Source organism: Pseudochaenichthys georgianus, chromosome 5 (assembly GCF_902827115.2).
Source record: "Pseudochaenichthys georgianus chromosome 5, fPseGeo1.2, whole genome shotgun sequence".
Taxonomy (NCBI): domain Eukaryota; kingdom Metazoa; phylum Chordata; class Actinopteri; order Perciformes; family Channichthyidae; genus Pseudochaenichthys; species Pseudochaenichthys georgianus.
Window position 1 is genome coordinate 10,196,796 of NC_047507.1, and position 14,765 is coordinate 10,211,560.

Here is a 14,765-nt window from a genome sequence, read left to right on the forward strand (position 1 = left end):
GGTGTATCAAGTTCAACTTGTGAAATGAAAATATAAACTAAAAAAAAAGATGTGGATGGTAAGACTAAACTTCAGAGTACCAAAAACAACCTCAAGGACCAGATTTAGTGGCATCTGCAGAGGTGGGTATCCGTGTGTGTGTGTGTGTGTGTGTGTGTGTGTGTGTGTGTGTGTGTGTGTGTGTGTGTGTGTGTGTGTGTGTTTGTGTGTTTGTTAGTGTGTGTGTATACTATGTGTGAGACTTTTTTGTTTCTGCCCCTGCCAGTCCCGCACAAGGTTGCAACATTGTTGATAAACTAAAGCACCAACACCTGTCTGCTCTCACATTCCCGCATTATGCCTTGCGGGAACCAATCTTTATTTTTTTCACACTCTATTCAAGCTGCAAATTTGGGGCAAGACACAATAAATAAAGCTTCGCCAGTTTGGGTCCTTATCACAACTGATCAAGTTGGCCAAAAGATTCTCTGCTCAGAGGGCCTTGCAAATTATTCTGGACGAAAGAGAACCATTTGATGATGATGTGGAGGAAGAGGCTTCAGAATGTGAGGATCACATTTCTGAGAATTCTGAGTCTGACAGTGACTTTGAAGAAGAGGAAGAGATTGAGCATCAGCTAGTGACAAAGAAAAGACGAGCCACAGGACCAGCCGGTCAGTGGGGGAAAAAAACAAGTAGCACTTTAATTCATTAATGTGATCTAACAAATGTAAAAGGGCAAATATTAACCATATATGCTGTTTATATTGCTTGTAATTGAGATGAAGTAAACAACTGTTGAGTATTTTAACATAAAATAGTTTGATTGTGTTGAATTGAAGCCCAAAAAGGCAGCGGGTCCACCAGACCCACGAACACTGGCTGAGTAACACAAACTTATGAACACCATACAACGGACCACTATTGCGGTAAGCATGTTGTAACTTCCGGTTGTTGTTGTTGTTGTTGTTGTTGTTGTTGTTGTTGTTGTTGTTGTTGTCACCTCCGGGTATCCCGTGTGCCTGTTCTGCTGCTGCTAGCTTATTATCTTAACTTAATCGATCGTTTTAAAACTCTTTATCACGGCAACTGCCTGACGTTGTAATCACACGTTACTACAGCTTAAGCACTCACAACTCTCCTTCTCTTAGCGACTGTAACTCTACAGTTTCCTACACTCTTTTCGGGTTTGCTAACGGTAGCTACTATAGCTTTACATGGCTCTTTCCCCACCCTCGGGTGCTATTTCAACCCAGTCTCACGGCATTTCGTGTTCACCAACACGATTTTTAATCTATTGATTCGTGTTCACCATCACGATTTGCCCCTTTTTTTCGTGTTGCACAGCACGATTTTAAAAGCAATGTATTTCTACTGGTAACGTGTTTCGTGCCTGCAGGCTGCAGCACGTCTTTTTCTCCGGTCGAGTCGTGGAAGACCGGAAGCTGTGTGGTTCATAAAAACATGTTCTTACTCAATATTAAGCCACAATTATTGCTTTTATTTTAAATCGTATAATTTCGGACTTCTGTTGCCATCTGTGAGGAAAAGAAATGGGGCTCAGGGCCTCAGGAAACTTAAATCTGTATTTTTAAATATTTTTTCCTTCTAATTTGCTATTCTTTTCAAAATAACACACTGTTATTTACTCACCAATAACACACAATTATCCTTGCTTTTATTTATTGGTTTAATTCCATAATCTCGGGCTTTTTTGGTGTCCGTCAGGAACTGAATTTCAAAATAAAAATAACCGGAAACAGACGTAGGCCTATAAGGGACATTTCGAGCATCATTGCGATTGTCAACATTTCTGAGTTTAGGATGGCCGAAGACACTACACTACCCATAATCCCCAGCTATCGTTTAGGACTACAGTTCCCGTAAGGTTACGCAGAGCGTCAAACAGCTGTGTGAAATGGAACGAAACCACGGCAGACTATCCAAAACTGGAATCGAACACCCCCCCAGAACTACACATGCTGGCTATTGTGTTTCGCAAAATGTTCTATGGGACGTCTCTACTGAACATTTTCGTTTTTCCCACAATTAGAAGTTGCCATTATTAAACACATTGGTGTTATCAAATGTAAAACATATAATTAATAAATGGGTGAACATCGCTTGTGTCCATAATGCGCAGCATTAATATATACCCACATGACAGCTCATTGCTACTTTGTAATTCTACTCCACTACAATTCAGAGGTTAACCTGGTATTTTTACTCCACTGCATTTATTTGAGTTACTTTGCAGATTCTGATTAATTATGTGAAATATAAACAACCCTTAAATCAGACTTTAGTTACACCTGAGTAAAATTCAGGTAAGGTGATTGTCAAGTGCCAACAATCAGAAGAGATATTTGATAGTTGGTGCTTGAGAAGACTAAACATGTATCTGCAATTGACATGAATGGAAACGAGTAATAAAGTATATTCATTACTCGTTATTCTCTACTAATAGTTAATAAAGACTGTATATTATGGCTATTTTGCACATCCCTTTCAAGATTTTCAAAGTTTTATTGACATATCATACACAACTACGGTGTAGTTATGCAATGAATGAAAAACTTGGGTCACAGGTTTCTCAACAGTGCATTACAAGACATCTATCAATATGTGTGTACCTCCACCATTAAACTGTCATATTCTGCACATTTCTTATTCTATCTACATACATAAGAGTATAATTAATGTGTATAATATCAGTTAAAATAAGTGCTTCAACATAGTTAACATTGCAGGAAAGCAATATATTAGACGTGAATTACTTTGTCAGGCTTAATATTTAATATTTAATGTTTAAATAAAGGTTAATCCGTTGTTCTGTTTTGCACCTCCTCCTATTAATATCTGTGTACATCCTGCACTAAACTGTTGTATTGTAGAGATCACTTATAGTATCTTCTTAATTTTTTATATTCTATATTTCTATATTTATACTTTCCCCCTATGAAAGTATGTACTCTTAATATATCAAATATAACACATAAAAACAATAATTCAATAACGTGCTTTAACCACTAGGAGGTGCACACAAGGTACACACAGCCATAATAACTTTATATTATTAGTGTGTATGTACAACATCTGAAGATGTATAGTTTTATGCATGCTTTCACATCATTTTACAGCATATTGCTATACTATTTCAGACTCAGTATTTACATTCTTACATTCAAAGAAAATCAGTAATATCTTTGAAAACTACAGTCCTTTTATATCAGCTGTGCACCGTTATGGTGTAAATATAACCTATCTATGAATTAGATCAAATGTAAAAGTCAGCCGAATTAGTGTTGATACTGCAAGGAGACGTATTGTGTGAAGAGAAATTGAAGATGTTGTTTAATTGTTGATATATTTATGATCCACGTCAAGTATTCAGTTTCGGCGCCATTTCTTCCAGTTCTTCCAAAGGTCTTCTCATAGGGCTCTCTAAATAAAGAACTACGGCAGATCTGTAATATGTAATGCAGCCGAACCGTGTATTACAATGCCGTTATGTGATGACTTTCAAAGAGAAAAGCAAGAGCACTCGGAATTAAGTTATTTTATACTTTTAAAATGTTTTCCAGATTTCATATAATATAAACACCAAATCCCAGCATGCATTGCGGCTAACACATCCAATCAGCGAGCTTAAAACCATAGCTGAGGATCTTGGGTAATCGCTGTTTCCGGTTATATTTATTTTGAAATTCAGTTCCTGACGGACGCCAAAAAAGCCCGATATTATGGAATTAAACCAATAAATAAAAGCAAGGATAATTGTGAGTTATTGGTGAGTAAATAACAGTGTGTTATTTTGAAAAGAATAACAAATTAGAAGGAAAAAAATATTTAAAAAATACAGATTTCAGTATCCTGAGGCTCTGAGCCCCATTTATTTTCCTCACAGACGGCAACAAAAGTCCGAAATTATACGATTTAAAATAAAAGCAATAACTGTGGCTTGATATTGAGTAAGAACATGTTTTTATGAACCACACAGCTTCCGGTCTTCCACGACCCGACCGGAGAAAAAGACGCGCTGCAGCCTGCAGGCACGAAACACGTTACCAGTAGAAATACATTGCTTTTAAAATCGTGTTGTACAACACGAAAAAAAGGGGCAAATCGTGATGGTGAACACGAATCAATAGATTAAAAATCGTGTTGGTGTACACGAAATGCCGTGAGACTGGGTTGGCTATTTCCTGCTCTACCTGTCTCATGTCTGGTTATTCCCCTACATCCTTTACTGGTACCGATACATGTATTAAAGCATAGTTGTTGGGAATCATAGCCATAGAAGCCCGGCTCCGCATCTTAGAAAGTAACTCAGCTACAGTAAAGCCCATGTTAGCCGGTGCGGACCGGCAAAAGGTAGCTCCTATTAGCCGTCCCCCGGCAACTCCCGAGCAGCAGGGAGACTGGGTGACTGTTCAGAAGGGGCATAACACGAAACCTTCAGGTCAACCAACCCGTTCACGTATCTAACAGATATTCCCCACTCAGCGAGACACCCGCTGAGAAGTGAACTCTGGTTATTGGTAGCTCTATTATGAGACACGTGAATTTAGAGACCGAAGCCTCCACAGTCACATGCATTCCGGGGGCCAGAGCAGGCGACGTTGAGGCGCATCTTAAACTGCTGGCTAAAGATAAACGTAAATACAGTAGGATTGTTATTCACGTCGGTGGTAATGATGTTCGTTTACGCCAATCAGAATGCACCAAAGTTAATGTGGAGTCGGTGTGTAGTTATGCCAAAACAATGTTGGACACCGTAATCTTCTCTGGTCCCCTCCCCAATCTGATCAATGACGACATGTATAGCCGCATGTCATAATTTCAGCGCCGGTTGTCTTGGTGGTGCCCAGCAAACAATGTGGGCTTCGTAAATAATTGGACAGCCTTCTGGGGAAAACCTGGTCTGATTAAGAGAGACGGCATTCATCCTACTTTGGAAGGTGCAGATCTCATTTCGGCAAACATTTCAGGGCTTTGTGGACTTAATCCATGACAAACTGGAGTTGAGACCAGGAGGCGGAGTCGCAGTTTTACACGCTTCTCTGCGCTCTCTCCAAGATGGGTCTAGATGCAGACCGCAGGCAGGGGGCGGTTCCTATAAGGGGAGGATCCTATAAGGGGAGGATCCTATAGATATCCAATAGAATAATGACACTCAGCAGAAATACATACTGTAGGTGGCAGTAATGCAACTTCAGGGATTCCAGCTGCTTTTATAAATCCTCGCAGAAGAAGTCATTCGTTCTTTCAAGATGGCCGAACAACACGTTGAAACAGCGGTAATAGTATTTTCCAGAGATGCATGTTTATATTTATTGTAATGTCATTTTTCTTAACACACAATTGTCTCTTTATCAAAGTACAACATCGAATGTCCAACCTCGTTAAGCGTTAATAAAGTAAATAATAGTTGTATGTGGTAAAAATGTTTGTGGTATTAAATACTAACTTAGCATGATGCCATAAACACGTTGGCCTATAGTCCCGTTTGCAACCGGGCCTACTCTACTGTTGTAATAACGTTAAGCTTAGATAGGTCAATACAATATCAGGCTCTGTAACAATACTGATTTGTGTTACCAAAGCTGATCATCTAATTGACCTAAGGTTAGCGTATATGCTGTGATGCTAACCAGCACTTAGCATGATGCTAGTGTACTGTTGTGTACTGTTGTATTATCTTGGAAATATAAGTAGGCCTGCCCTACATACTGTAACTTAATCAAATAATATGGTATGGATTCGGATAGACAATATGGCTAGCTTGGTTGGTTGAATTGAGTAATAAGATGTGCGGTACTGATTAAGGTTCTAACTGTAACAGTTTGTAACTACTGGCTGTAATGAACCAGACGAGAGATGGACGCATCCTTTCAGTAAATGTCGGCTGCTAATCAATATGTAAAAATAACACTTCGGATGTGTCTTTTATAATTAGCTGCATAAACTAATAAGCAATCCAATTAAAATATAAATATCAAAGCTCATTCAAAAATGTTCCTGTTTCCTGTTCCTGCTTTTCAACAGTGCTAACTGCTCTTTGTACAGCCCAGGATGCTGATGAAAATCGTATGGTCTGATTCTAAACCCACTGTTGAAAATTAAATAACCTTGTATTTGAATGTTTCAGATAGCAATGATTTTTAATAGCAATCATTGATGTAAGATTCAGAAAACTGTCTTGCCTGCCACATTTTGAAGGGACACATCATCCGCCTAGACAAGTACACACAAACAGATACAGGTCAAGCTGTTCACTTAAACATTTGTACCGGGCAGATATGTAACTGTGCTAAAGGATAGACTATTACTACTTTAACACAGAATAACAGACAACAGGAGTCAAAGAATAGGCAAACATTTTGCACTGGCATACACGGGAGCGTACCTACAGTCAGCCCTATGTTTCCTCAAAACTATCTTTACCCCTAACCCCAAGCCTAACCCTAATTAACCCCATAAGGGACACTGATCTGTGTCTCTTGTTTTAACACATTGGAGGCCAGTCTAAGTGAGTGATTGTAATATGCGTGTATGTGTTTTAGTCCTACAGTACACCATGGGTTCTGAAATCTTCCTTAAAACACTTCCTATTCAGAGCAAACTCTGGTCCTTCTGTATAACTGTATAGCCGATTCTAAAAACGCCTTCTAAATCCTACATAAGTTTTCAGAACAAGAGCATGGAGACACTTGAATCCTACTACTGCTGAATCCCACATCAACTGCTTCATTTATGAGCATCAATGAGTTCCTATAACAATAATTATAGTGTTATAAGCTGATTATAATACATTATAAGTATGATGCATAGCCAGTATTACCGCTTCATTTATTATGCTCTAATTCTTCCTTTGAATAAGATGAAGGTTTAAGGGGAATTTGTGTTATGCAATTATCTTATGTGTGTTGATGAAACTTCCTTTCCATATATGCGTTGATGAAAAACACAGCTTTTCTCTCCTCATAAACAATATGTATTTATTAAAGCCATGTGGTGTACAGTACAGTATTTCCCTTATTTATAGGCTCAACTTATCCAAAGCCAAGTTATTCATCTTACCCCTAGACTATTTGGTCTGGAAAGAGGCATACAATTGAAAAAGATCAGTTATCACTGGAGATTATGAGACAGGGTTTAAAATGCTATATATTTATATCTCACAGAGAAGCACTTAATTGGTTGGTTGAAGCGTATTATGGATCAATCACCCAACATCAGGGGACTGGAAGCTATTGCCTAAACTATTTCTCAATTGATTCGGAAAAGACCTTGATTTGAACAGGGATTCCTTCTTTCTATCAATGTGTCATTCAAAGATGGGCTAGCTGGCAGAAAGCAGGGGGTAGAACACTAAAGGAGCCGTACAGGAAATGAGGTTGGAAACCAGACCAATGGGGCTCTAAGTATATAAAGGATCTTAGAGGAAATTCATTAATGTATCAACATTGGATTGACTCAGGTATAATTTGCATTAAAGATATGCTTCAGGATAAAAGGAATTGGGTAAGTGAATTATTCATTATTAGAAAGGCAATCCCTAAAAAATGGCTCCTGCTTCTAAATAATAGAAGCAAAACCCAAAGTTGACAATAATAATAATAATAATAATAATAATACATTTTATTTACAATGTACACATGGCTCTGACAGGATGTAATTGTAAAACAATATACAAGCAGACATCATACTGTACATACAGACATACTGGGAAGCTGTGCTTCATAGTCCTGTAAAGCAAGCTCACACCCTACTTAAGAGAATGGAGACACTTGAGTCCTACTATTGTTGAATCCCACATCAACTAGTTCATTTATGAGCATTAATGAGTTCTTATAACTATGATTATACAGTGTTATAAGCTGATTATAATACATTATAAGAATGTTCATAATGCATCAGACATTGGGTGCATAGCAAGTATTAGTGTATTACCGCTTCATTTATTATGCTCTGATTCTTCCTTTGAATAAGATTACATTGACAATGTACACATGGTTCTGACAGGATGTAATTGTAAAACAATATAAGCAGACATCATACTGTACATACAGACGTACTGGGAAGCTGTGCTTGACAAACAGCAAGTCAAATAATGTATGGCAGCTACAGACAATTTCTCCAGAGGGTCAATTGCCAGAATTCAATTTTCAGATATTACATGACATTCTTCCAAATATGTAAAACCTGTACAAATGGAAGCTTGTCCCTACTCCTCTATGTGCTGTGTGTTTGGTCACAGAGGAGACAGACCATTATGTATGTTTCATGTCGATGCTTGGGCAATTCAAGTTGCTGCCCTTATCTTGTCTCTGTTCAAAGTGGAATTTACACAGAAATAGCCAAATATCATTCTGGGTCTTAACACACCCCATAGTGAAATATATAGCCTAGTGTAAACCTTATACTAATAATAGAAAAATTGACCATCTACAAAACTTGGATGATATTCAAAGATGACCAACAAAAGTTGTATAAGGCAGACAGTGTGTTTTTCTTTCTGAGTTCATGTTAAATATCAAAATTGATCTTTTGGTTGATGAAGTCAGAGATAATGAAATCTGGGCACATATTTTGTGGTTGCTGAATTAGAACACCCAATAAAATATGTATGTTTAATGAAGACTTTCCTCTTTGTATGTACTGTATATATGTTCCTTTGTACAATGTATTGGTATGTACTATACATTTCATGTTTAGTATTTGATGTGTATTGTAATGTTTCAAAAATAATAAATACGTTAATTAATTAATTAATCTTACCACCAGACACAACATGAGCAAATGAATGATACACATCAGGACAGTAACTTAAACTTCAGTATTTTAGGTGTACAGAAACCTCTACTCATGTTGTTAAATGATATACAGCAATATCTTCCATAAAACGTAGTTGATTGATAATAATAATTACTACCACTGCACAAACAGTAAAAAATGATATGCCTACAATTTATGAGTTTAATGTATCCTATGTTATGATAAACTATCAAATTGAGTCTGTATTCATTGTGATCTGTCAATAGGTCAATTAATGTGTCTTCTCTGTGGGTTGTATACTCTTCATTCTTTATGCAAATTTCGTTTATGATTCATTCAAAGCATTAAAATAAATGAGAAACAGAGCGTCATATACGTCATAAGCGACGCAGGTGCTGGTTCAGGCTCTCGTCATCTCACGCCTAGACTACTGCAACTCCCTCCTGGCTGGTCTACCTGCATGTGCCATCCGACCTCTGCAGCTCATCCAGAATGCAGCGGCTCGTCTGGTCTTCAACCTTCCTAAATTCTCCCACACCACGCCGCTCCTCCGCTCCCTCCACTGGCTTCCGGTAACTGCTAGAATCCACTTCAAGACAATGGTACTTGCGTACCATGCTGCGAATGGATCTGGCCCTTCCTACATCTAGGACATGGTTAAACCGTACACCCCAGCACGTGCACTCCGCTCTGCATCAACCAAACGGCTCGCTGCACCCTCGCTGCGAAGGGGACCCAAGTTTCCATCAGCAAAAACACGTGGGTTTGCTATCCTGGCTCCAAAATGGTGGAATGAGCTCCCCATTGACATCAGGACAGCAGAAAGCTTACACACCTTCCGGCGCAGACTGAAAACTCATCTCTTTCGACTCCACTTCGAGCAATAGAACTATTAACTAAGCACTATACTACAAAGCACTATACTAATAAAGGACTGGCTTACCTAAAGCCAGTTCAGTAGCACTTGAAATGTTTTTGCTCTATGAAACCTGATGTACTTATATGATTCTGTTTTCTTCAAGTTTGTATTTTGTTGGTCGAACGAACTTATTGTAAGTCGCTTTGGATAAAAGCGTCAGCTAAATGCAATGTAATGTAATGTAATATACCTTTAAGAAATACGTGGGGGGCGGGGCTCATAACCCTTTAGGAAACGCCCCCTACCCTATAGGATCCACCCCCTTTAGGATCAGCCTCCTTGCTGTGGTCTGCATACAGACTCTATTGCTCTCTCCTGGGCAGTCATCCATAGGAATCCCGAACCCAATAAAATACCCAATATTAACGGTGTGTGTGTTTTCCCCAGGACAATTTAAGGTAAAACCTAATAGAGGTGTCATACATAATAACCTAATAAAAGTAAATGTAACAACTACTACAGTGCAACAAAACAGGAAGATTAAATGTGGTCTCTTAAACATAAGATTTCTAGCATCTAAAGCAATATTGGTAAAGGATTTAATATCAGATTATAATATTGATATATGCTGTTTCACTGAAACTTTGTTGAGACGTGAAGAATATGTCAGCATAAATGAGGCCACTCCACCCAGCCATATCAATACTCATATTGCCCGAGGCACAGGCCGAGGAGGTGGAGTTGCAGCCATCTTTGACTCAAATGTACTTATCAATACTACACCAAAATTAAATTATATCTCCTTTGAAAGTCTCGTTTTTACTCTTACGCATCCGACCTGGAAAACTTTGCAGCCAATCTTATTTGTTACAGTGTACCATGCACCAGGTCCTCATTCAGAATTGTTATCAGAATTCTCTGAGTTTTTATCAACTTTGGTTCTTAAAACAGATAAAGTAATTATCGTAGGTGACTTTAAAGGTGACATGTCATGCTTTTCCGGTTATTGCCCATCCCCTTGTATGTTATGAAGATTTGTATGCATGTAAACGGTCTGCAGAGTCAAAACCCTCAAAGTACACCATGGAGGGAGTAAAACTCTAACACAGAAAATACCTCCCCAAAACGCTTCTTTGGAGATACGTCACTGTCCATTTGATTCTTCCGGGTACATCATGATGTCATGTCGTCCCCCGAAAGAAATGGACCAATCCGTGGAGCCGTTACGTCCGCGGAGCCGTTACGTTAAGCCCCCACTGATTGGTCCAAATTGACCAATCCACGGACTTCCTCACACACTCAGTGCATGCAGCTCTGCTGATTTCTCCTCCCTGGCTGCAGGCTGATAACAGACAGTTGGGATCGCGGCAAAATTCTCTCTGCAGACCCATTCTCACAGCGTTTATCAACCTTTTTCTTACTCAATATCAAGCCACACTTATTGTTTTTACTTTGGCTGTGACTTTGTGTGTGCTCAGGGTGAGTTTGGCTGTATTTGGCTGTGTATCGCTAAACAAGGAAATCACACCTCCACGGAGCTTAGCGCGATTCACAACGTCCCGACTGGTCCCGACCAATCGGAGCACACTGGGCTCACAGGGAGGGGGGGGCAAGAGCTGCAACGAGCCGTTTAGTGGAGAGAGTGAATACACATACTTTACAGAGATGCTGTATGCGAAACCAATGTGAGTTTGGAAAATTGCACAATATAAATCTATTCTAGTAGACCACAACAATGGAATTATGATCAGTGGAAATGGCCATGACATGTGACCTTTAATATTCATGTTGACGATGATAAAAATAGTCTTATTATTGCATTTAACTCTATATTAGATTATGTTGGTTTCCGTCAGAGTGTAAATAAACCAACCCACTGCTATAATCACACTCTCGACCTTGTTCTGACTTATGGTATTGAAATTGAGCAACTATTAGTCGAACCGCATAATCCTGCTTTATCCGACCATTTCTTAGTAACTTTTGAAGTACTGTTACTAGACTACAAACCATTAATCAAATGTTCCTGCAGCAGAAACCTATCTGTTAGTGCTATAGCCAAATTTAAGGAAAAGATTCCACCAATACTTAACTCGATAGCATGTCTGCATGTAAGGGAGGAAACTTCTACAAAATGTACACCACCCCAAATTGATCATGTTGTTGATGGTGCTACAGATGCTCTGCGAATAAAATTAGACTCTGTTGCTCCTTTGAAAAAGAAGAAAATAAAACAACATAGATTAGCTCCATGGCAAAATGCCGAAACCCGCAAAATAAAGCAAAAGTCGAGACAACTTGAAAGGATAGGCGTTCCACTAAACTTGAAGAATCTCGTTTAATTTGGCATATTACTCTCAATGAATATAAGAAAGCACTGCGTAAAGCGAGAGCAGCCTAGTACTCTTCATTAATAAATGAGAATAAGAATAATGCAAGATTTCTTTTCAGCACTGTAGCCAGGCTGACAGAGAGCCACAGCTCGATTGAGCCTTCTATTCCCATAGCACTCAGTAGTAATGATTTGATGTGCTTTTTTAACGATACAATTGTTACTCTTAGAAACAAAATGAATGACCTCTTGCCTTTGACCAGTATAGTGTTATCAACAGCTCCCGGAAACGTAAGTTCTAATATTACACTAGATAGTAAATTAGAATGCTTTTCAGCCATAAACCTTGAACAATTAAATTCAATGATTCTTTCTTCTAAACCATCAACGTGTATCTTAGACCCAATTCCAACTAAGCTGTTGAAGGAAGTTTTTCCATTAATTAGCACTTCTTCATTAAATATTATGAATATGTCTTTATTATCAGGCTATGTTCCACAATCATTCAAAGTAGCAGTGATAAAACCGCTTCTTAAAAAGCACAACCTCGATCCAGAGGTTTTAGCCAACTATAGACCTATTTCTAATCTTCCGTTCCTCTCAAAAATTATTGAGAAAGCGGTCGCAAAACAGTTGTGTGATTACTTAAAAAACAATGATTTATTTGAAGATTTTCAGTCTGGCTTTAGAACACATCATAGCACAGAGACAGCTCTGGTTAAAGTCACAAATGACATTCTAATAGCCTCAGACAAAGGAATTGTCTCTATTCTTGTTTTGCTCGATCTCAGTGCTGCATTTGATACTATCGACCATGACATCTTATTGCAAAGACTAGAGCACTTAGTTGGCATACAGGGAACTGCTTTAGGCTGGTTTAGGTCCTATCTATCTGAACGCTCTCAGTTTGTACGTGTTAACGATGAATCTTCCACGCAAACCAAAGTTAGCCATGGAGTGCCACAGGGCTCAGTGCTCAGACCTATTTTGTTCACATTATATATGCTTCCGTTAGGCAATATTATAAGGAATCATTCTGTACATTTTCATTGTTATGCGGATGATACTCAACTATATTTATCAATCAAGCCTGATGAAATTAATCATCGAAATAAAATTCAAGACTGCCTCAAGGACTTAAAAACGTGGATGACCTTAAACTTTTTGATGTTAAACATGATCAAAACTGAAGTTATTGTACTCAACCCGAAGAATCTACAAAACAAATTATCTAAAGATATACTAACTATGGATGGCATTAATTTGGCCTCCAGTGAGACTGTAAGGAATCTTGGTGTTATATTTGATCAGGATTTATCCTTTAACGCCCACATAAAATCAATTTCAAAGACCGCCTACTTCCATCTATATAACATTGCAAAAATCAGGCATATCTTGCCTCAAAACGATGCACGGAAACTAGTCCATGCATTTGTTACTTCAAGGCTGGATTATTGTAACTCCTTATTATCAGGGTGTACCAAGAAGTCAGTCAAGTCGCTTCAGCTGATTCAAAATGCTGGAGCACATGTACTAACCAGAGTTAGGAAAAGGGACCACATTACTCCTGTTCTGGCTGCCTTACACTGGCTCCCTATAGAACACAGGATATAATTTAAAATTCTTCTTCTCGCCTACAAAGCCCTTAATGGGCAGGCGCCGTCTTACCTTAAAGAACTCATTATACCCTACTGTCCTACTAGGGCATTGCTTTCCAAGAATGCAGGGTTGTTGGTTGTTCCTAGAGTACAATGGGAGCCGGAGCCTTTTCTTATCAAGCTTCACATTTGTGGAATCAGCTTCCAGTTTGTGTTCGAGTGGCAGACAGCCTATCCGTCTTTAAGAGTGTGCTTAAGACCTTCCTTTTTGATAAAGCTTATAGTCAGGGCTGATCCCTCAACACAAATAGTCAGGCTCAGTGGCGGCGCCAGAGATTTGTTTTGGGGGTGCTGTGGGTAGCTTGACGTTTCATAGAGGGTGCTCAAACATTTAGGGTTTCCCATTAATGAACCGGTCGCTACAGTGGAATGTTCTACTGCAACAATCCCCATGCATATACACAATGTACCTGCGACTGTTACAATGAAGGCTCACGGCATATAGGTGTAAGCAGGGGTCAAGTGCTATTTTTTATAGGTGGTGGTGTGTGCACCTCACATAGGGGGGTCCGGGGGCAAGCTCCCCCGGGAAGATTTATTTTTAAATATTGAAGTTAAAAGCATCAATCTGGTGGACTTTGAGAGCAAAATGAAGAGATCTATGGATACATCTCTCAACACCCATATGAAACAGAACTGTTAACAGATTTACTTTTTCTTTATGGATATTTTACAAATCACCCTTTTAAACTTTATTCTTTTTTTACTCTCATATAGTATTTCATACCTGTTTTTCATTTATTCTCTTGTTTTTTTATAACTATAATGATCATATAAACGTGTGCCTCGGAAATAATTGTTTACATTAATGGTGACCAAAACGTTTGAGACCCACTGAGATAACACTGAGAGAGTCCTTTAGCTCACTGAGTCTCTCAGTCTGACAAGAGAGGACTCTCCTCCACTTTGTTGTTGAAAAAACTCCTTATATCCGTTAGCGTAGCTCGCTAGCACCAGAAGCTAACAACAACGATCTCCAGTACCGGTGCGCTCTCTCTCACGCTCGCGCACACACAATGGCTCGTTCCACACACACACACACACACACACACACACACACACACACACACACACACACACACACACACACACACACACACACACACACATACACACACACACACACACACACACACACACACACACACACACACAC

At 38.9% G+C, this 14,765-nt stretch overlaps 1 protein-coding gene across 9 annotated transcripts in view; it reads right to left on the minus strand.

Moving 5' to 3' along the window:
• slc2a9l2 (solute carrier family 2 member 9, like 2) overlaps window positions 1-14,765 on the minus strand; it is a 266,419-nt gene that overhangs the window by 29,439 nt on the left and 222,215 nt on the right. The gene's annotated exons all lie outside the window — the stretch shown is intronic.